The sequence below is a fragment of the Lutjanus erythropterus genome, chromosome 7, assembly GCF_056507025.1.
Source record: "Lutjanus erythropterus isolate fLutEry1 chromosome 7, fLutEry1.hap2, whole genome shotgun sequence".
NCBI lineage: Eukaryota > Metazoa > Chordata > Actinopteri > Lutjaniformes > Lutjanidae > Lutjanus > Lutjanus erythropterus.
This window is the reverse complement of record NC_139323.1, coordinates 36,438,794-36,462,440: the sequence shown is the minus strand read 5'-3', so window position 1 is coordinate 36,462,440 and position 23,647 is coordinate 36,438,794.

Genomic DNA, 23,647 nt, shown 5'->3' with positions numbered 1-23,647 from the left:
TGTCTCAGCTTAATAGATCGACTTTGAAAACACCAAATGATTTGCTTTATCAAATTTCGTTTGTTTATAACACAAAGAATTGAAAAATATCACTTCCAAGAGGCCTGTTCAGTCAGACAGTGACAGATCACAGGCAAAAGACTTTTATCCTCAAAGCTGCAGCGAAGTTCTTAATTAGTAACTTAATTTACATGACTAATGTAGTTATTTTAAGCCAGACCATAAAGTTTTCCTAAGCCTCACCAAGTAGTTTTGGTACCTGCACAGAGTTTCATAGTTTGAAGCGTAGGGCCACTGACCAAGTTGCCGAGCTTTGATAATCTAGAATGAAAAAAAATATTATTACACTGTGCATTATATTTTTGTAGCTTCGGCCACAGTTTCTTTTGAATATGATTAGAATTTACTCACTAAAAGAACTGCAAAAGACACGTCCAACAGGGCAAGAAAACACAAGAAGTACAATGTTATTATAACTGATAACAGATTGCAAGTTGTTTTAAACTGGGATTATCCTTTAATTACAGGACATTAATATTGCCTCAACACAAGCAGCTTTGAAGGTGAATGACAAGTAACTAACTTGTATTCATGTTTAGTTTGGTGTAAAATTACACAAAATATCTATTACTATTTATATACTAAAATAAGTCTTGAACATGAAGGGATAACTCATTCATTCAGAATCTGTTCTTGACTGAATGAATAGAAAATGGAGCAAAAGTTCTCAAATCTTAATTCTCCTGCTTCAGTATACTGTCTGCCAAACCATTTACCGGTGTCCTTATTCCAATATGAAACTGGCAAGTGACATCAAGATAATTTGTCTGCGGCCTTTTATTTTTAACTTAATTTTGTGATAATGAACTACAAGAAAACTTCAGCATGTGTCCGCTGTAGGCTGTCCGGGTGCTGCACTGCTCTTTCGTTCCATCAACACCACTTTATTAACTAACATTTAGAAAACTGTTTTTTTTTTATATATTTTCTAAATCATGCGGCATTGTGGTGCAGCTGAGAATCAATTCCCCCACTCCTGAATTTTGAACTTTTTAAAGATAAAAAGCTATGGGTCTGTTTATGTTCAAGTTTTTATTCAAGTTTTTCATACATCATGAGACACCTTTTTGCATTATTATTTTAAAACTTGCTTACATCAGTTTGACGCCTACATCATCTCCCTTTTTGTTGGTGCATCCCCTACCAACAGATTTGTATTTTCACCATCTGCAGTCAGGAAAAATATGTCTCACATCACCTCTGTGCTCGTGGTGTACCTGTGCATCCCGGCAGAAGATAACTAACACAGCCTCCCGTCCTTAAACAAGACCATGGGCCTCTGAGTCACAGCATGACAAGTCTTTTCTGCCGCCACAGTAAATGTAACAAGTATTGATTTTTAGGGAGTCCTCTTCCACCCTTACAGTGACTTTAATAAAGAGAGAAGAAATGTTTTTGCGCTGTTCTCGCTCAGGGTGAGGAAAAACATCAGAAAATTACACAAACCGTTTAATTTGTCCTTCACATAGAGTTCAAGCTCTTGCCTTCAGGCCGCCTCTTCTGTGTCTGCTGTGAAGTTTGTCGTTGTGTCTGCGGTTATCAATATGCTGAACAACATGAACACTTCATATACTTTAACGGCTGCCCTCTTTGCCTTGTTTTTGCACATGTACCGACATTTTATTCTGAGTCACCTCAACTATGATCTCTTTAAATCCCTGTTTGTTAGGGTGGTGTTTTAAACTCTGGCCGCACACCAAATTTCTCTTCATGCAGCGCTTCGACATGACATGACATGACTTGATCAATCAGTATTTTCACAACATATTATCACATCATCAGTGGCATCACTGCTGATATAAACAAAGGTGTCAAGATAAGTGATGACTTCCTGCAACCGTATAATGAGTTTTACTTTGATGCCAACAATCATTTTGCAGGAACGGTGTCACTTTTCAAACATCGGATATCTTTCATTTTGGAAGGAAACTCTTAACCGTCTGTGTCTCGGGCTGCTGCCAAATCCAGTCAGGCTTACTGTACTTTACCTGCCACTGGCCATAATGCAACTGCAGCTTAATATGTGACAGGCTTGGGAAGGCATAAATAAGGATTAGCTGTTTGTCATATGTGCTATATAGAATAGTTGCAGCATGTCTCAGTTGAATATAAAATGCAATTCAGCTTTTAATGTCAGCTGGGAATGGCGAGAACACGGATTAAATTTTTGTTGAAAATCTTCAAAGTTACACTTTATGGTGTCGGTGGAATATTATTATTATTTTTATTTTTTTGAGTCGGGGTGCTGAGGAGCTAGATAACCACATGACACAGTTTAATTAGAAATGTGTTTTCTTTGCATGTCAGACATGCAGAACATTTCGCAGTTTCACAGAGCAGCAAGACTTGAGGCAGATGGATCAGGTAGATGTTCGGTGTGTGACTGCTACAACACGCTGGTCAGTGGTCTCGTGCTTAAAACAAAGAGGCATTTTGCTGCTCGCTGGCGCCAGCCGACAGCCTGAAACATCTTCTGCTTTGACCACTGAGTGCCCAGAAATATTCAGAAATATTATCTGCCAATAAACAAAAAAAGGAGAGGCCCTGTTCCTGCATTCAATTACAAGTTGGAACTAGATTTCCATATTTTGAATACAACAGAATTTTAATTCAGGGATGTTTTTCAAACCCCGGTTACCCACATGGTGTGGGACAATGTGGGCCACGTTACCAGTGCTGAGAGATAGTCTGAAAATTTGATATTAAAAAACATTTCTATTCTTCCCCTCAGCTCTGTGCTTCACCCTGCGTGCTTTATTCAGCAGCAGACAATAGACAAGTAGTTTTCCAGTCTTTGTTGTGGCCGTATTTGCTTTTCTTTGTGGTAGTTCCCATCTTATTTTGCCTAAATCTACAGAGCTTGCAACTCTGTGGAGACTCGGACCCGAGTAGATCTGAGTAGATTGATTGTTGTTGTTAGACAGAATTTAGTCCATGTAAAGGTCGTTACATTTTAGTACAATTTAGTTATGCATAGTTCCAGTGGTAAATTTGAGAATGTATCAAGAATCAGTTTAATCTTGGAGTTCAGGAAAGATGAGGTTAATAAACAATTTTTAAAGTTTAGCTAGTTTATGCAAAAAGTGACCAGACGACCCAATGTGAGACACTGAGAATCAGGCACAACACACTGTGTGATGCAGGACATACGGCACTTTAAATTTTTAGAATACCTATACAGGTCTTTCACAAATTGTCCTGAAGGAAAGATGTTGCTGCTTTACATATTTACCTGTGTTGAAATGTGATGTGGATGTCACTTTTGTCGTTGCTTTTTTGTCCTTTACTGTACTGACTTGTATGGACTCCCTGGAAGAAGAGATTTAATATCTCAGTAGGACCTTTCTGGATGAATAAAGGAAGAATAAAATAAAAAATAAAAGACTCATGTCAGTCTTCATCCCTCTGGTCTAATAAAGAGGAAATTGCCAGTGATTTTCAATCTGGAATGTTTTAAATCAAACAACAATACAATGATGTTGGTTAAACTGCCATATTTGTCATAATTGTACTGTATTTCTGTCTCATAGCTCTCTCTGGATCCCAGCAGAGGAGGTTACATGAAATTGAACAGTGAAGCACAACTAATAAGCTCCTATAGCTTCCTCCATTTTGGACTCTCCTCTGTTCCTTCAAAGGTCAGCTCTGTCAAAATAGTTTGCCATTGGTCAACGGCACGAATTTGCAGGTCAAAGTTCACCTAAGTTGAACTCGACTTGAAAAGATTTGCCTGGATTTACCTCCCTACCTGCCCCGGCGTTGGATTCCTTTGGTTTTGAAAGCCGGTTAGCCAGAGCCTTTTTAATTAATTAGTAGATGAGCCTCGCTTTCTTTGCACTTTATATTTAAGTCTGCATGTTCCCACGTCACATGCATCTCCATCTCAGTGTCATCTAAGTCATATGACGTGAGACATCCACCAGCTGTGTGTCCCTCTCAAACACACTCACACACACACTTATTCTTAAATTCAGGCTCATTCACCTGGGTGGGCCTGTCTGTCTGGCAGCAGTGTGAGGATTAGACCAGAGATTAGACTGACAAAACACACACAACAGGAGGAAGTCAGGGTTGTGTGTGTGTGTGTGTGTGTGTGTGTGTTTGTGTGTGTATGTGTGTGAGAGAGAGATAGATGGGGAACTTGGGTGTATGCACGTACATATGTGTGTACATTTCGTGTGTGAGCACCGCTTAGCCTCGGAGAAATCTCCCAGACGAGTCAGCCTCTTCCTCTCTTCTAAGTCATCGGAGCATTCAAGTCAAATCTTTTATTAATCCTTTCAGTTAACAGAGCATTCCATTCAAATCTGCCTTTAAAACTTTATGCTAACTGTGCATTCCATTCAAGTCAACTCATCCAAAATGATATTAAACTGAACCCAGACAGGAAATGATAATTGTTTTTCACAGGGTTCAGACTTACCTGATACTTTCCCCTGCCCTCAGCCTAATTTTAGACTTTAATCCTGTTTCAGTACGCCCAATCCTGACCCACCCTGAATCTGACAGCTCCCTCGGGTTCAACAATGACATCAAAACATGAATCGGGTTCCTAAAAGTTGATAAACCACTACAGGTTATCGCTCTCACAGGCAAAACAGGAAGCTACATTTGGCACCCTGACAACCGTTTAAGCTAAAGTGCTTCTGAAATCTGAACAGGTAGCATGTTATAATGTGCAACTTCAGTTTGCAGAAAAGTTGGGATATTGTGTAAAACATAAATAATACAGTAACACAGTACAAAGATATTAAATGTTAATTTGTCAATTTGAGTCCCGCAACATGTTTCAAAGTGTGTTCAAAAAACACCTGTTTGGAACATTTAACATGTAAACAGGTTAACTGAAAATAGATGATATCATGATTGGATATTAAAGGGGCATCATCGAAAGGCTCAATCATCCACAAGCAAAGATAGGATGGATAGGAGGTTCACCACTTTGTGAAAAACTGCATAATTGAACAGTTTACGAACAATGTTTCTCAACACGAAACTGCAGGAATTTACAATCCAAAATATCATTAAAAGATTTAGAGAATCTGGAGGAATCACTGCATGTAAGGGGCAAGGCTGAAAACCGTCACTGAATGCCGATGACTTTTGACCCCTTAGACAGCACCGCATTAAAAACTGCATTAAAAACTGCATTAAAAACTGCATTAAAAACCCATGTTATTGTATTAAGGATAATACATAGGCTTGGAAACACTTTGGAAAGCTGTAGAACTGTTGTCAGTAAATATAGTTTGTACTGCATCCACAAGGAGAAAGACATGTATCAACAACATCCAGAAATTATGCAGACTTCTCTCAGGCCCAAGTTCATTTCAGATGGACTGATGCAAAGCAGAAAAAATCACAGCATGAGAAATATTCCCACTAACTTTTGTCACTCATCACGTGTGACTTGCATGATGACAACAACAGTGAACTTCCAAAAATGCTGTAAACAAAGCAAACATGTCCGTCATACAATCCGAGACCTGAAATGCTGGTTCACTGAGGATGCAGATAAAAACAGCTTGTGTGAGATTGTGTAACATTACAATGACACTTAAATCAAGTATCCCCTAAGTACTGTACTGTTGTTATAGTGATACCCTAAATCATGTCATGTAAATTACCCAACATGCCAAGAGGCCTGTTCACCTATAATCAACCCCTTTGTGCTTCACTTCACCTGCTTTTAACTGGACACTTGAATCTGTAGACACAGGTGGCATTTTATCACTCTACATACTGACTTTTGGTGCTGCAGGTAAGCTATGGTGTTTCTGTCTGTCCAGCGTCCACCGAGTGACCTTTCCTGTACTTTAGATAATGACATTTATCAGATAATGGCAACGTTGCTAAAGCATCACAAGATCTCCAAAAAGTGGATCAAATGTTGGGACAACAAACCGGCAACGTTTACAATAATGTGCCGGTAACGACACTCTGGAATTTCACTTTGGTAGGTTCCTACATCATCACATGTTGCAAAAGTTATGCAGTAACTCCATTCCTGCAGTGACTACTCAGATGGAAGTGTGCATCTACTCATGGACGAAAGGTTACAGTTCAGTTGGGGAGGATGCCATAACCTTCTGTAGGTGATATGGTTGTTGGCTGTAGTTTGGTGGAAAGAAAATAGTTCCTACATTCTTACGTTCCTATTTTTTGTGGTGTTTTGAGCAACAAAAGCTGAGTAACATCTGGCGAGAAGACAGACATCTCCACATCTAATATCTCCAGAACTAAGCAGCTAACACCAAAACAATCTAGTTGGATAACTACCACTACAGGTACTGCTGTTGACTGTTTCTTCAGGCTGTGTAGAAGGGGGGATCTTGCAGCATCCTTAGTATGCATTATTACAGGACTGTTTCAGCCACTAACTACTGTTTCCATAGAAAACAGAAATGAAAACAACTGTGCGGTTGCTTGCTAGCATTAGTTCTAAAGTACTACACAACATCCATGCCATACAGTATTACATCAGTCGCCTCCCATCAAAATAGACACACTATACAGACAGGAAATACTCCCCGTAGCACCCAAAATGTGTCAGTCCAAGGATAAAAGGTACCTGAACCTTTTTTTTGTGAAAGTTAACACACATCAACACCAAAAAAATGCCCACAGGTATATTCTGATGCATCAATCAGTGCATCAATAAAAATATTTGTTTGTGTTGCCATCAAGGATAAGGCTTGTCATCATACAGCGCATCAGCTACACTGGCTGGTATTTCTTTCAATTTATGAATATAAACACTATTACTATTCCTACACACACAATTCCAGTAGAAACCATAAAAAGGCAAAGATCATGTCACATTGTTATTCTCAAGACCACAATTATAGGAGCCGATCCACCAGAATTGAGTTGGAAAGTCTGGAAAATTCTCTGTGAAAATGGGTATTGAGCTTATCAGTTACACCGTTGGTTGCCATTGTAGGTAGATCCTAAGATTTCACTTTCAAAATTGTCACCTCTCCAGGGACTCTTTTTTTGTTCATGCGTAATTTAAAAACTGAATCCACTGGTTTGCTTCCACACAGTGTTTTGCAGTGTCTTAATATGTCAATAATATCTATTTGGATTCTATTATCAGTCCATGAGCATGTAAAAGAAGTGGAATAACTTCATGCAGCTTGGTGAAACATGTAAAACAACCAGGTAAAGCAAATAACAGCTCAATTGACCAGAGAGCTTCTCGAGCTGACTGATAACTCGAGTGTGTGACTAACAGGTTTGATAGAGCAGGTCAGAGATCAGGACAGAGCTGTCAGTCGAGATCGATGTCAACGTAAAGCCTCGTCTGTCACTGGACTCATTGTCAACACACTGCAGTGGACCAGGCTCATTCCAACCTGTCTGGTCTGTGAGTGTGTGTGTGTGTGTGTGTGTGTGTGTGTGTGTGTGTGAACAGCACGAGTTGACGAGGGGTGAACACCACGTGGGAGGGATCTGTCACGTTTACCTGGGACATTAAGTTGAGTTGTTATAGCAGGTAAACACATTCCAGGCTTTTTTTTTTTTTTGTCCTGTGCGCGTATGTGTGGGTGTAAGAGAACGAAAGTAATCAAATGACTTAACTTAAGGTGCTAATACTTTATTTTACTTTTTCCATTTTGAGAGATTTTCTTGATTTCCACTTTTCAGAGGGTAATATTATCATTTTAACTTTGCTGCGTTTATCTGATAGCAGATTATATTCAGGTAAACTCTTAAAATATCAAGGTGTCTGTCAGGGTAAAAGTCATCTTCAGGAACTCTGAAAAGCCTTATCTCAAAAATGCAGAATCTTGAGTCTCTAATATATTTTCTGCTCTAAATCATAAAATGATAAGAGTGTCATCGGAGGTTAAGGAAACATACTAAATTGAAATACCAGCTTTTCCAACAAAACCATAGCCAGTATGTCCACCTTTGAAATTTCAGTTCCAGTCAGGAATAACTATTTTTGTGTGTCCGTTTCACATTTTTTCAGAGTTAAAATTAATGCCTAATCGCACCACAGAATGAGTTAGTGTCTGTTCATTAGTTGTAAGGAAGCATTCATTCATTCATTCAGTTTGGGGAGGAAGTGGTGGGAGGAAATAACTTCCTTTAACCACAGGTTGTGTATTAATATACAATATAATATACATGTTTAATTTATTATCTGTGGCTTCAACTCATTATTTGAAGTGCAGCACAATTTTTTTTTGAAACACTAGGGTCTTACATATTGCTACTGTAAGTCCACAAAAATCAACAGAAAACCCCCAAAATGTGCAGATTTTTGTTATTATTTCATCAATTACTTATTAGCTACGTTGGTACACTTTACAGATATATACTGCATATACATGTTTATTTTAAGTAAAAATATGAAGAGGCCTACAGTATTATGGAGGTATATATAGGTATATAATACTACATTAGTACCTTTCAAAATAAAGCAACAAAGGAAACAAAAGATAAATAAAAACATGAGAAACATTAAAGATTACAATAAAAACATGATAAACATTAATTCAAAGACAAAGAAAGTTGTGTTTTAAGAAAAGACTTTGCCATCCTGTGCTTTTCTGATTATGCATTCCACAGCGTTGAAGCCCTCATACCAAGGGCCCTTCACCTTTAGTCTTATGTCTTGACCGCTGAGCAGGCAGTAGAGTCACATCTGAAGATGTGAGCGTGAGGAGTTAAAGATAAAGAGTCCTGTCAGATAATTAGGTGCGTGCAAAATGGGATGAACTTTACGTTTTAAAAAAATGATGAGTGGCATTTGCACATTTCACCTGTGCACGTTCACCAGAGGCTAGACACACATGCACGGCCGTGTCCTGTTCATGCGTGTGGCCCCGGCCTTTTCAAGCCCTTTGTGAGCGTGTATTGTCTGGGCCAGTGATAGAAGTGGTTTTGGGGAGGGGCGGAAGTTTTCCGGAAGGTATTTGTCCAGAGTGAGGGCGTCTCTGCCCTGAGACTAAACAGGAGGGAACACAGGTACGCACAGGGAGGCTTAGCACAGCTCAGAGGAAACACGACACAAACTGGACTGACCGGACTCGGCCCACACAGAGCAAAACAAAGCGCTCTTAACATTACATCATATGTACTGTTTACCAATCAGTGTACAAGTTCATGAAAATCTGTAAATTCTCTGAAAATGATTCTGTTTTTATTAATATGTGTTGTGTGTTTTAATCAGCTTTACAAAGCCTCATTTTTTATTTTCTGAGGCATTTTTTTTTAAGTCTAGATCACAGATTAAGCTTTAAATGTAGCGGCTGCTGTTCCCGGCTGAAGTTAAAGCCTGGGAACAATGCTTAAAAAGTTCAAAACTGTTTGATTCATCTTTTTGCTGCAGGGTAGAAAGGTCAAGGAACATTCTTCCTTTCACTGCTGCTTTTTTCTAATTCTCTACACCCCTTTCTACTCACTAATACCCAATATTTAATAACACAAGTGCATTTATCACCTTGTGGAGAATCAGAAAGGAAACGCTTTTTCAAGTTTCATCAGAGAGACGAGGACCTTGGCTTTCTTGACATTTTTTGGCGGTAAGTTTTTTTGCATTGTCTCTGAAGAGTTTGGTCCCTCAGCATCTATTTTAAAAAAAAGGAAAAGAAAACCATCTTTCCACACCTTTTAAGAAGTTTTCTGCTAAAAATGTAACAATAAAATTCACTCTTTAACCTACAAATTTCAAATCCTTTCCTCTCCTTTCCTTTCTTCTAGGGTGGTCTGCGCTGATCTCTTAACTCTGACATACCAGTCAAAACACCGCAGTGTGTGTGTGTGTGTGTGTGTGCATGTGTGTAGAAGTGAGGGTATGATTCAGAACTCATAACAGTTAAACAAGGTTTTAACATACCACTATTTAGGGTTTCAACCAGCATTAAGAGTGGGGAGGGTGTTAGGGGGATAGAGTCACTTTGTGGGAAAAAAAAAATATTTCTACATTTCTATTTCAGTCTTCCCTCAATCTGCAGTGAAAATGTAAACATAATTATAGCTCCAGACATTATCTTGAGCTCTAATCTTTGCATAACACTGAGACAGAAAAGAAAACAACCAAACTGAATATGATCATAACTCATCTTGTATATTTGAAGTGATAGTAGAGTTGAAGCTAAAATAAACATGGCTTCGTTATTTTTGATATTTTTTGTTGCTATGATATAAGACACACTTGAAGGATAATGTTTTGAATATAACAAATTCTAACATTAAATAATATAATAATAATAATATAGTAATAATAATAATAACAGTATTTTAATGAGGGTTTTATGTAATAATAGTAATTCTGATTACTGACTGATCATTTCAGACATTTATAAAAAAAAAAAAAATCCACCCACTCTCTAGTCTTAGCTTGTCCAACGTAAGATTTTACAACTTTTTGATGTTTTATATTATTGTAAATGTTTCATCTTCAGCTGTTATGTGCAGTCAGGGTAGTGTTTCACCAAGCTAATAAGAAATGCTAAAATTGAACAATAGTTGTATGCATTTATAAGGTCTTCTTAATCATAATTTTATAATTTTTCTTTTCTTATTTTAAATTTTCATTGCCTCAGGACTGCCTTCACACCAACTAGTCAACTACACCCTTTTCTCACACTTTGCTTCTAAAAACTACCTGTCCTCTATCTCGATGACAGAAGCTTTCTGTGTCTCCGTCTGCAGGTTTGAGTTAACAACTTTGAGGCACAGACTAGGCCTGGCTCAGCGCGACAGTCTGTGGCTGTTCCACGTCACATTACACTCCGGGGCTCGCCCTTCCCCACCCAGGTAACACTGCACCTGTTACAGATGTGTGTGTGTCTGACCATCTGCTGCAAGAGTGAGCTAATCGGTTAGCTTGTCACCATGTCATGTTGCGATGGCTACCAGTGGCATCTGTTCAAAGGACATATTGACACCGTGCGTCCGTTCGCAACAGCGTGGACATTTCTTACTTAATCCCGAGACCCTTCGTTCGCATATGAGGACATATCAGCCCTGCCACACCTTTGCATTCTGCTTAGCTTATGCTGTGTACAAGTGTTCATGAACTCATAATCATGAGAGTTGTGAATAGAACATCACAAACTTGGAGCTAACAGTACACTTCCTGTTCATAATGTTGTGAACATGACGTGAAGGAGGCGTTCAAATGGGCTCATCTCGCAAACACAGTAAACGTGACCCCATTTGAACTCACCATTAGACCTGTTGCCCTCATTAAATTGCACTATTTTGGGACATTTAGTCGTAGCCAAAGCACAATATACTCATCAGTGTAAAAAGAAAACAGCAGAGATCTTTATGAAAACTGTCTGCCAGAGCCCAATGTCGGTTATTTATGCCAATATAGACAGTATACAGTAAAAAATGGGCACGGCTAATAAAGAAGTACTCGTCTGAGGACACTAGGACTTTATAACATTGATTGATCCTGCAAAGTGAAGGCGTAAAAGTAAGGAAACATATATTTGGAAAGAGACTTGCAAAATAGAAGCCTTAACAGGAAAAGTTACAAAACCGGCAAAATCACACATCTTATGGAAATGTAGCATTGTTTGCAATTTTATTTTTGCAAAAGCCATGTTCAATCATTTAAATAAACATTATGTTCTTAGACACTGGTGGCCTCATTCTGTTATACAGTAAAATAAACTCATTGCCACCATGAGAGCATTTCTTTAAATACTTCCTCCCTTGGACAATACCAAGGATTTATACTTATCAGGCCCCACTAATCTCACATAATAACACAAAACATAACAAAGCTTGGTTACACAGATTTTCAGCATGTCTTATGAAGAAAATAGAGCAATGGTTGCAAATGGGAAACCAACACCTGAGGTAGGTATATGATATAACTAATGTAGACTATAATGTGTCTGTCCAGGTGTAATATGAACTTGGGCTGCTGTGTCAATTGAATATAGACACAACCACACTGATAAGATTTCAGCACACTTTACAGATCGTGTTCTGGACTGTTCGTCAAACAAATAAGTAATTTTAATATATCAACTTAGGCTTTGGGAACTTTTAAAGGACAGCTCACTGTTATCTGACATTTTATGAAGTAATCAATTCATTACCTAAGTGAGAAAATAATCACCAGATTAACTGAAAATGGAAACAATGATTACTTTCAGCCTTATTCTGATATTATAACAGTTCTGCGGTGATCACAGTTAGCATGCAGCTTTTTGTTTGACACAGCATCACTGAATGTATCACTTTTGTTTTGTAAGATTTTCACGAACCCTTGGGCGACGAAACTTACTCAGCACCTCGATGACTATGCAAACTAAACTTTGAATTCGAGTGGAAAAGATACTTCAAAGCAAACTATTATAACAGCAATATGTATAATAGGAAATGGGATTTGAGGTTTTAATCTTTGCCTTGGCTCGCATCCAGCACACCTGGCCGGGCTCAAACAAACACACAAACAGGATCCTCAAAGACTTACAGATACAAATTGGCAGCAGAGATCACCAAACAGTTGTGTAAAGCTGGGCTCAGTCACTTCCTTTAGACACAACCTCTCTGTGGTTACAGCTTTCTCTGTCTCCTCAAAGGAAGAAAGAGAAGGGAGGATCGCAGGCGGCGTGCAGACAGAAAGAGAGAGTTGAGGGAGGAACTGGAAGATTTGAATGAAGACAAAAGAATGTTGAAAATGAAAGATCTTAATGAAAGACAAAGACAGTGACAGGGAGAGAGTACAGGGATGGAGAAGAGAGAAAAGAAAGACGGAGAGAAAGAAATATTTCTCTCCCTCTTGTTGACATGGTGTCAGCCGCGGCTATCAGGGTTAGAAAAACACATCAGAGATTTGTTTGCTCTGTGAGAGTAAACTAGCCGGAGCAACGCCCTAACTCTGCATGGCTTTCTCTCTCTCTCTCTCTCTCTCTCTCTCTCTCTCTCTCTCTCTCTCTCTCACACACACACACACACACACACACACTGAGAAAAACAAAGTGTGAGGGGCAGGTTGGCTCTTGCAGCAGGGAAACAGTTTGCAGAGCAGACAGAGAGAGTGAGAGGCATTGGGAGGTTGATCTAAGGCGTGGTTCACATTAACCTACCTGGTCAGATGGGAAGGCTGAGAGAGAGAGAGTTTTAAAGTAATATTACCAAAACAGTGACTGTACTTAACTCTTAATATTTGTTCAAAATACCCAGCAGGTGTTTTTTCTCCAGAATAATCCTCCTCTGGTTCAAACTGACACAATGTAAGGAGAGCTGGGAATCTGTGCCACGTTCACGCCATGTAGTAATGATGAGAAAGATTCCCATGGTTACGATCACCAATTTTACAAACCCCGCTTCCAAAAAAAAGTTGGGACGATATGTAAAACCAAAATAAAAACATTTCGACCTATATTCAGTTGAATGAAGTACAAAGACAAAATCTGTCATCTTAAAACTGATTTAATGTCTGCAACATATTCCAAAGAAGTTGGGACAGGGGCATGTTTACCGCGCAGTCAGTGTTCGGGTGGCTTGGAATTGTCTTCCTGAGATAAGTGGGGACGTCTCTGGAAAACATGTTGTCTGGATGGCAGCATATGTTGCTCTGCAACCTGCATGTATCTGTTTGCTTTTATTTACATTTTACACAACGTCCCAACTTTTTTAGAATTGAGGTTTGTGCTAAAAAAAAAGTGGAAATAGCTTCCTAGATTAATATTTTTGTAAACCTGAGCTCCAGCCATCATGTGTAACCATAGCAACCACAAAAAACACTCAGGGAATCAATGGAAGAGCAAATTTTACTGGTATTTGCTAAATATGCTGTATTGAATCTGTTATTTTACTGACCATGCTTCAATTTTAAGAATTTCTTTCTTTTTAAAAGCCTAGAAATAATAACAGTAATTTCTAATGATTCATTTTTGATAAGATGTGAATGAATAGGAGCAAAGTATGGTTCAAGTTTTTATGAAGATAAGCTGTAGCAGATGGAGCAGAATTGCACTGCTGCTGTCATTCAAAATACAGAGCGCACCTGTTTCCCACGTTGTCAGGTTGTCAAATGCTGACACCACGCCCTTAATACAGACACACAAGGCACGGAGCGTCTGCATAAGTTTCACCGGGCATCCAAGTAACTTCGGTATAAACCCATCTGCGCCAGGTGACACAGTTGGATTAGAACGGGTTGCCAGATTTATCAAATTAAATGCATTACTGACAGAAAATGAAGTCAGACACACTGCGGGATGTCTGACAAGACATTAGATCTTAATTAGATTTTATGTACAACATAGTTCTTATAAATGCTCATGGATATTTTGTTGTTGTTGTTGTTCCTGGAGGAGCTCAGGTCTCTTTTGAGCGAGCCCTTGGTTAATTTGAACAATGATTACTGTATAAATCTAAGAGTGTATCAGATCATTAAAAAAGAGAAAGATTAGTGCCACATTCAGAACACCAAACAACATTAACAGCCACCAGTGTTCAGCACTGTACACAGATCATGAGCCTCACAATACAGACTGACATTATATAGGCTATAATTATGGAATACACCAAGCATTTGGCAGTACTGATACTTACGTGTATAATAAACCAATAAAATAACACTACTGTAATAGAATTTATTTATGCAAACTGAAAAGGGTCAGTGAGAAACATTCATAAAAATAACATTTTTTGTTTGTTCAAGTCTTTTTCATGAGTTCAGCTGCTGACGGATAGCTAATGTCCTTACAGTACAAGGAGGTGACAGTGAGTTCTGTTTCATTTCTGTAATTAGATTAGCTACATCAACACATACACATTCACGCCACATATTTCTGTGTTTGAGTGGCTGGCTAACATCCTCTAACCCGCTAATAAGCTTTAGTCCTGTCATTAATACTGTTTGAAAGGCATTAAAACACTCTGATCTGTTTGCGTCTCTGTACGTCTGTCTGTGCGTGTGAGTGTGTGTGTGTGTGTGTAACCTGTCATTGGTTGAGTACAGTACAGTACATGTCTGTCTGCCTGTGTCAGCCTGTGAACATAAACATAAAACCCTCATTAAAATACTGTTAATCCCTTCCTATGACATACAACCTGCCTTCAAACACACATGCAGACACACAGACGAAAACATACGCTTGTTATTTTCATTATCAGCTGTGAAAGCTGCACTGTAAAACATTAAGACTTTAGTTTGAAGGTGGCAGCTGATGCGGTATTTTGTTAGCATGAAGAAAAGATCCAGAACCCTTTAGAGATAATTCATATTTTATTTTTTTGTTTAACATTTTGTGATGACATTACTGAATTCTGATGCAAAATCAATAAAATCTACGGAGGTATGTGAAGCGAGTGGAGTGAAAGCAGTATACAAGAGATCCATTGTGAGCCTTTCAGCAGCAGAGAGGCATTTTCCTATCCAAATGAAAGGGTAAGTATTTGTTTGTATGTACCCACTTGTGCCCACTCATATCATCATTAACACTTGTTAACTTGAGGATACTAAGACTATGACTGTTTGCTGAACTGGAATAGTTGTTTGTGGACCTAGCATCACCAAGTCTGTCAGGTTTCAAACTTAAAATTCAGGCGATAAAAAGTCTTTTGAAAACTTTTTTTTATCCTAAAGCAGAGGGCAGCTCTTGTCCTTGAACACGGGCCTTACCTGAAAGTGGCGCCTGTCTTGTTTCACATAACGCCTGAATTGAAGTGGAGGCGTATGTGAATGACACAAATAAAACATTAACCCTTTTATATCTGTTGGTTGCAGCCTTGGAGAACAACAAGGGGGGGGGGCAAAAAAAAACATTTAACCGACTGCTCTTCTTACAAATTTTGATCTGCAATGACTCTTGTTTATTTAATCTTTGGAGCATTTTTTTTTTTTTTTTTACCCTTTTTTTAAATGAATATATTTCCCAGTTTTCCTACTACTGTCAGCTGTTTTTTGACACTATACCTTCGCATACAGTATAGAAATATCTGAAAATAAAAGCCCATTCTTACTCGCAATGTGTCAAATATGGCTGCTTGGTCATTGCCCCTATGTCGTAAGCCATGATGCTGTAGATACCCCTGCTGGAGTTACCCCATTATGTTTTGATGTGCTGTTGAAGTCAGGTGACGTAGTGCAAAAAGTGAGAAAGTTGACATATGGAGGAGGAAAAACACAGGACTTTCAATCAGAGTTTGTGTCCTGTGTAAAAACCAACAATGATTTCTTTTCAACTTACGTACATTAAGTTATGAATCTTAAGTTATGTACTTAGCATCACTAACTACCAACATACTCATTTTAACTTAACAAAGTAGTTTAAACCTTGACAGTGGAGCCTTGCATGAACAAAACTAGCACTAGAGGGGGATATACAGCATCATAGTTTGAAGGCCACGGATCAAGCTGCTGTGTTTGATGAGTTAGGAGTGAGAATTTGTTCCAAAAAACACAGTAAATCATCAAAAAACTTATATCCATAGGCCTCAAAGATGAACTAACTTATGACCACTTGAAACGATACTGAACAATTTGGAAAGCTGCAGCACCAGTGTTTTTCATTATTTATATTAATGACATCTCCTCTGTAAATGCCTGTTGTGTTCGTCTTTATGCAGATGACACCATTTCATACTGCTGGGAAACTTTTTACACCTTGCTTTCAAAAAACTGCAACTTTTATTTTGCAAAAAACAATTCAAGACCAGGAATGTTTCTTAAATGCTCAAAGTCAGGTTCCATTTTAGAAGAGTGAGAACTTTGACGTCCAGAGGAATCAGGGTTGGTAGATAAATGATTCAAACAAACACAGGACTTTCAGTCAGGGTGTGTTGAGTCTCATGTCAACAATGACTTCTGTCTAACTGATGCAAATTACTTACATTACATTATATATGTTAAGCTACTACCTACTAAAATCATTTTTTTAACCTCATCAAGTAGTTTTGTTTCCTAACTCTAATCAAGTGGTTTTGTACTTACACCTAACCAAGTAATTTTTGGACATCTCCATAATGCCTGCTGTGTTTGTCTTTATGCAGATGACACTATTTTATACTGCCGGGATAACTTTTACAGCTTGCTTTTGGATAACTGCAACTTTCTTTAAAAAAAACAAAAACAGTTCAAGACCCTAAGTGTTTGTTAAATGCTGGAAAAACCAATGCATGACACTTCCAAGAACTGGTGGTGTTTTTATTGTTGTTCAGCATATTGTTCAGCAATATATGATTGGATTGAAGTACTTTATTTATGCCCCTCACAAAATATAAAATTTGCAACTCTTGACAAATTTGATAATGACAGAGTGGCAAGACTGTACAGCAATTAAAATGTCTCCTCTTTTTCCAAGTCACCAGGGTTACTGTACATCCCACAAGAAAGCTTTGTTCGTGATTAATTATTAATTATAATCTGTGAAGCTCATGATAATTGCACCAACAATTAAAATGTCTGAACTCTTCTGAATACGGTCTGTCTGGTTGTAATATGTCCTTAACGACAAATATATTAAAATGCAGAATAAAGTCTTCATCAGAGAGCTATTATCATGATGCAACATTTTAATTATGATCAAGATTGTTCAAAGAAATGAAGACATGCAGAAATAAATAGCAAACATTTTTGCCACGTGTCAGTTAGTGAATGTCTGCAAAAATGTCAAACAGAAAAAGAAAGGTAAATAAGAACAGAGGTGAGGAGAAAGTGAGAAAGAATGTGTGAATGTTTGACATCTGCAGAGTGCCATGTCGCTTTACCTTGGAAATAAACAGATGGAAAGTGAAAGAGAACAAATGAGAGGAGAGATGAGAGAGGGGGGAGGGCCCAGACTGTTATCTGCCATGCAGAGAGGCATATTTACCAGTGGTGTTTTTCAAAAAAGACATTTCTCTCTGGGAGCAGCTATTTGGCTCCCGCCAGGCAGTTGTGACAGGGAAATACATTAGGCCTGATTTGGTTTGTTTTGGTTGTTTTGGAGATGCTGCAATTATGAGAGACAGGGGGCTGGTGATCGAGCAGGGTCAGTTTAAATCTTTTTCTTTTTCGGCCTGCCTTCCAGTGCTTGTTTTCTTCTGCTCTTATTCTACCTGTTTTGCTGTCTTCCCTTCTACCTCACGCTCCTTTTTCATGCCTCATGCTCTCTTTTGCTGGAGTTAAATTGTATGATTTTTTCATAAATGAATGAGAACTCTTCCAAGATGTAAAAACGCAGAGATTTATTCCAAAATGCCACACATCCGACATGCAACCTGAAATTTATCAGATAAAATGTAATAAACAGAAATTACTCTATTCTAAAAATAATGATTTTCACAAGAAAATGAACCCACAACATGCTTAACTTTAATTTGGAAGGATTCTCAGTTATTCCTTTATGTGTTTTGAGTCATGTCTAGAAGAGACATGCACTTCAGCATGTGCACTTGATTCGGCACAGTAGCGCTTGACTCTGCAATGGCAGGATCGCCAGGAGACGCTCCAGGAGATGCTTTTAAATATTGTTGTACAAGGATAACACCAAGACCATTTTCATCGACTGTGTCTGAATTCTCTAAAAACTTAACATCCTTTTAGACTAAACATAAAACAGACACAAGCAAATGTAGGCTGTATGGCTACAAAACAAAAAAGATAACATTTCTTATAACATTTGCTGATAAGTCCTAAAGCGATGCTGCTCACAAAACAAAGATTATATAAGTAGATGAATAAAAAAGTCATAAAAGTAAGCTATTTTTTATGTTGGCGTGAAATAAGTGACCTGGGATCCCCCTAAAGCCGGAGGAAAGGTGCTCAGAATGAAGAAACAACATGTACAAATCTTGTGTGAGTTTCATAAATCTTGCAAATCTCCCTTCCAGAAACAAACTGTTTTTTGTGCAAATTGAGCAGAGAGTTATATTTAAAAAAAAGGTTATATACACGTTATATAAAAAAGGTTAGACGATTGTTACAGTTTCCCGTTATTGCCTGACTTTTCCTGATGAATCCCCTGACGTTCCTGTCGGAAGTAGGAAGCCTGTTTCCTCTTCAGATTACAATTATTATTATTACTTTTCCTATTTCCATATAATTCCCCTGTCCAGTAAAGGCATCACACTCATTTGGCAAAGGAAAGTCAGACATCTTAGTGGCATGAACCTTACAAAAACAAACAAAAGAAAAATTCCTCTGAATGTTTTGTGACTGACACTGCCAACAGTCAATACTTAAAGATTTTCATCTCTGAATAACAAACACAAATTTAAGTAAAGTAATTTTATGGTAATTTTTATGGTTCAAATCACCTTGAGGTAATTGCACAGAGGAGTGAGGAATGAGGAGAGTTTAGAGATTTCCATTTGTTCCTCTCCTCGCTGTCTCTTGTCCTTGTCTTTTTCTTTCTCTCTGCCCGTCATATTTCAGTTTTGCGAGTCTCAATTTCCAATGTCTATCTCACACAATATCTCTCATGTCTCTCATACGGTAATACTTATGTTGCCCGGTTTCTTTCTCTTCTCTTCTCTTTTCTGCTTTCTGTGGGTTGTTTCATGATCCTTTCATTCTTTCTTTCTATCTCATCTCCGTTATAGGTATTTCACATTAGCTTCCACTTATATTTCTAAGTTTCCAATAGGCATGCACGTGGTTTTAACATTCTTTATACCAAAAATGGAAAAGTTAAACTCTTTTTAGACTCTTAACTTTCGTGCTCTTACCTTGTTTTTGGGGAGTCTAATATGGTTTCTGTATGAAATCAGGAGTAGACTCTTTATTATAGTAATATATCAGCTATTTTATAATGTTTTCAACACATCTGGGGCCCTATCTTGTGCTGATCTTGCGCTGATTGAACACAAGTTCAAAGTGCAAGTTTAAGTGCTGTTCAAGGTGTGTCCAAATCCACCTTTGCTGTCTTGCGCCAGGTGAGTAGGGGTATCCTGCCCTGTTCCCACCCCAGTGCAGAGCAGTGACTTGATTAATTCATGGGTGTGTTTTAGGCTGAACATGCAATAAACCAATAAGAAAGTCAGCCCTCGTCACCTTTAACAAGCAGGTGCGCCAGGAGTGCAAGCGTTTGCAGCATGATGATGGATTTGCCAGGAAGAAACAAGGAGAAAAGATTTTCAAGGGAGGAGACGGATCTCCTGGTTCGAGAGGTGAATATATGGAGACGGCAGGGAACCCCTAAAGCAGGCTTTCATGTGTAAATAGTTTATTTTACATCAATGCCTGCACCTTGAAATTATGTTATATTTAATAATTCATTGACACTACTGTGGGTGGAGGAAACAGAAGCAGGAAGAGTTACTGAAGTTTGATACCCTGTGCGCAAAGTTACGCACATGGGGTATATCCATCCTGCATCAGGCTCTAAGGTGCAAGTGGTTTTGACTACAATGCACCATGCACAAGATACCAAATGCAACTGGCCATGCCTTCATTTTGCTTTAATTTTTAGACTTCTCTCCCATGGGTGCACAGACTAGACGCAAGTTCATTTACTATCTTGAAGACGTGGTCGGAACAACAACTGCGCCACTGTCTTTGCACCAAGAATCGTGAGAAATACAGGAAAATTGTCATCCCAGGAAGAAACAGGGAGAGGGCAATAAAAAATGGGAAAACGAGGAGGGTTGGCAAGTAAGATGTCTGCCTTCTCCCAACATAATGGGACAAAATGCATTTAGTCCCATTACATTTATAAAGCAGAAAACTGTATGTTAAGGGGTTAAAGAAAAGTACCACACCGCTAAAGCCAACTGTCGTTCTAATTTCCTCTTCCCTCTCTGTCTGTCTCTGTCTGTCTGTCTGTCTGTCTGTCTCTCTGGAAAGTAGCCAGATGGTTATGGTCAATAAAGGGTGCTACAGGAGAACCAAAGTGTGTGTATGTGTGTGACAGAGAGCAAGTTCATGTGTGTCCATTTCAAAGGCTCTTCTCAAACAGACCTCTCCTTTAATTCTGCCACCCAGCAGGACACATACTCTCTCTCCCCCTCACACACACACACTCTCACACACAAACATGCCTCTCTCTCTCCTACGAGGGGCTAATAGGGTGAAGTGAGTGTGTGTCCATCTGAACAGTGGGTTCTCTTCAGGGCGGGCTTGGCTCTGAGGGCTCGGGGTCCCGAAACTGACATGTTGGGATTTGGCCTTTAATCAGCGACATCAGTGTGTCTCATAATCTGGGTCAGGACCCTGATTTGGGTCACAAGTAGATTAAATGTAGACTCAAAATTCTTCAGGAAATGCAAACAGCTTCAGCTGCAGCTGAACAAGTCGCCCGTCTCTGCATGAGCCTGATTCTATAGACCACAAGGGTTTGCAGATGCTTGATGTCTCCGGGTTTCTTACAGGAGGGAAATAATTAGATACAATTATTACTTACTTTCTCAGGTATATGTACTTTACTAGAGTATTTATTTTTCTTTGTACTTTGTACTTTTATTCCCTACACTTTAACACAAATATCTGTGCTTTCTACACCTTATATTTTCAAAACTTGTTACTTAAGTTTTAAAGCATTTGAGGGGAAAGACTGATTTCAACCTAACAATAACATAAAAAAAAGATGATTCCCTGGTGTATCCATCATTGCTTATCACACACAACAAACTAAACAAGATGAAAGAGATGTAGAAGACGCAACAACATGAAAATGATTAAGAAGTAACCAGAAAAAAGTTGCGTAACAAGATGAAAATAAGGTAGAAAATAAGGTATAAGACAAAAATAGCAGAAAAAAATAACATAAAGAGATAAAACAGATAGCGAGGGAGACTTGACCATAGAGAAAAACTGAGGTTCAGTTAGTTTTGCACAGAAACAGCTGATAGAAATGTCCTTCAGAAGGCTACTTTTTACTTTTTAAAATTTATTTATTATTCGTCTTTTTCTTGGGTTGTTATGTAAGTCAATTTTTAAAAAAAATATGTATTCTGTTTATGTTAGAGGACAATATCCCAGTGGGCTGATTATCATAAACTGAAATGGTTGTTTATTTTTTTCAAAGTTACAAAACCTTGAAAGGGAAGGCAAGCAGGAGGATTTCTTTACTGTTTGCTCTGAGTTCTCTTGTAGATAACAATGACATATGCATTAAAAGTATGAATTACATTGTTAGGATGAAGGCCTGAAAATCTGAAACTAGTTGAGAATGAATACACTGCATTCTGGATCAGAATTTATTGATATACATGTCGAACTGTCTTGTAAGCTCATATCTGTACAATGAAAAACTTAAAACCTCAAACTAAAACTCAAGAAAACCTACTATGAAAACAGGACAGAGGTTATATGTATTCTTGCAGTTAAAACCTCTGTAACAACAGCTTTTACAGGGAAAAAGTGTTCTTTACAAATTAATAACATGATGACCAGCAGGAAGTCATGTTCTCCCTTTAAACAGCTACATCTCTGCTCATGTGGAAACAAGCGTGTTTTCTAGTGACGCGACCTTTCTGATCCCGGGGTCACCTGACGAGCTCTGACCACAATCCCTCAGCCAAAGGCCAACCAGGAAGGTGAAGTCAACGTTTCTCGTCTATACAAAAGATCTCGCTGACTTCCCCTGTTTACTCCCCCTCGCGCGCACACACGCACACAGACACACACACACAAACACAGGCACATGTAGACACAAGCAAACATACACACAGAGCAGCTGTTTAAACTCTGTTTCCACTGAGACCGCACAGCGCTGAAAGGCGGCCTCGATGCAAACAGGGTTGGAAACAAGTAAACAAATAATCCTCAGTAAACAATACAACACGCTGGTAAACTGATGTGCAGCGGTTCAATGTTCTAATTATCTATTGTTAATATTTGTTTTGTAACCCACCTACATGGACCTCAAATTACAGTCATCTGACTTTTTTAATATGGGGTTTTTAACTATAATGCTGGAGAGGCACTTCACCCACGTCTCAAACTAAAACATTTTCCTCAGCAGTATTTGTTTTATTGGCTGAGGCTTCTGTCAGTATCTCAATACAAAAGGGCTAACTAGCATTTCAGAAACTCAAGTTTAAACTGCACTCTTCATGCTATTATTTACAGAGACCCGACAATTCCCACCGTGAGAAAGCACTTGGCGACAGGAGTGAGGAAAAATTCACTTTTAACAGGCAGAAAACATCAAGCAGAACCAGGATCAGGTTGAAACAACATCCTGGTCACTCAGAATACATTTCTAAATTCAGCAAAAGAAAAAAGAGTTACAACAACATTTGTCTTTCATTTTCATTACATTCAAGAGGAACTTTGAAGGACGATGCACATATTTTTGTCTTCAGTTTCTCACTCTAAATATAATGGTGAAATGTGAAAGCATCAAAATGTTTAATTAACATGGAAACAAAGCAATTATTATTATTATTCTTTTTTTTTTTTTTTTGGTTATCAGTCACACTGCAAGTGTTCTCGTGACTTATACCACTTGAATGCCAAGCATTTTGTGTACTCAACTTCCAGTTTGCAGCAGATTGCACCATTTGAAAGCATCTGTGGACAAAAGAGCTCTGTCTAAAACTCCTAGGGGAGCTATAGTTGCTGAATGACAACAAAATTATCACTGTTTCATGGTAAAAAAAAAAAAAAAAAAAAAAAAGTAAACTGACAGAAAATATGAGTTTTATGTATTTTCCAGTTTGAAGACATCAT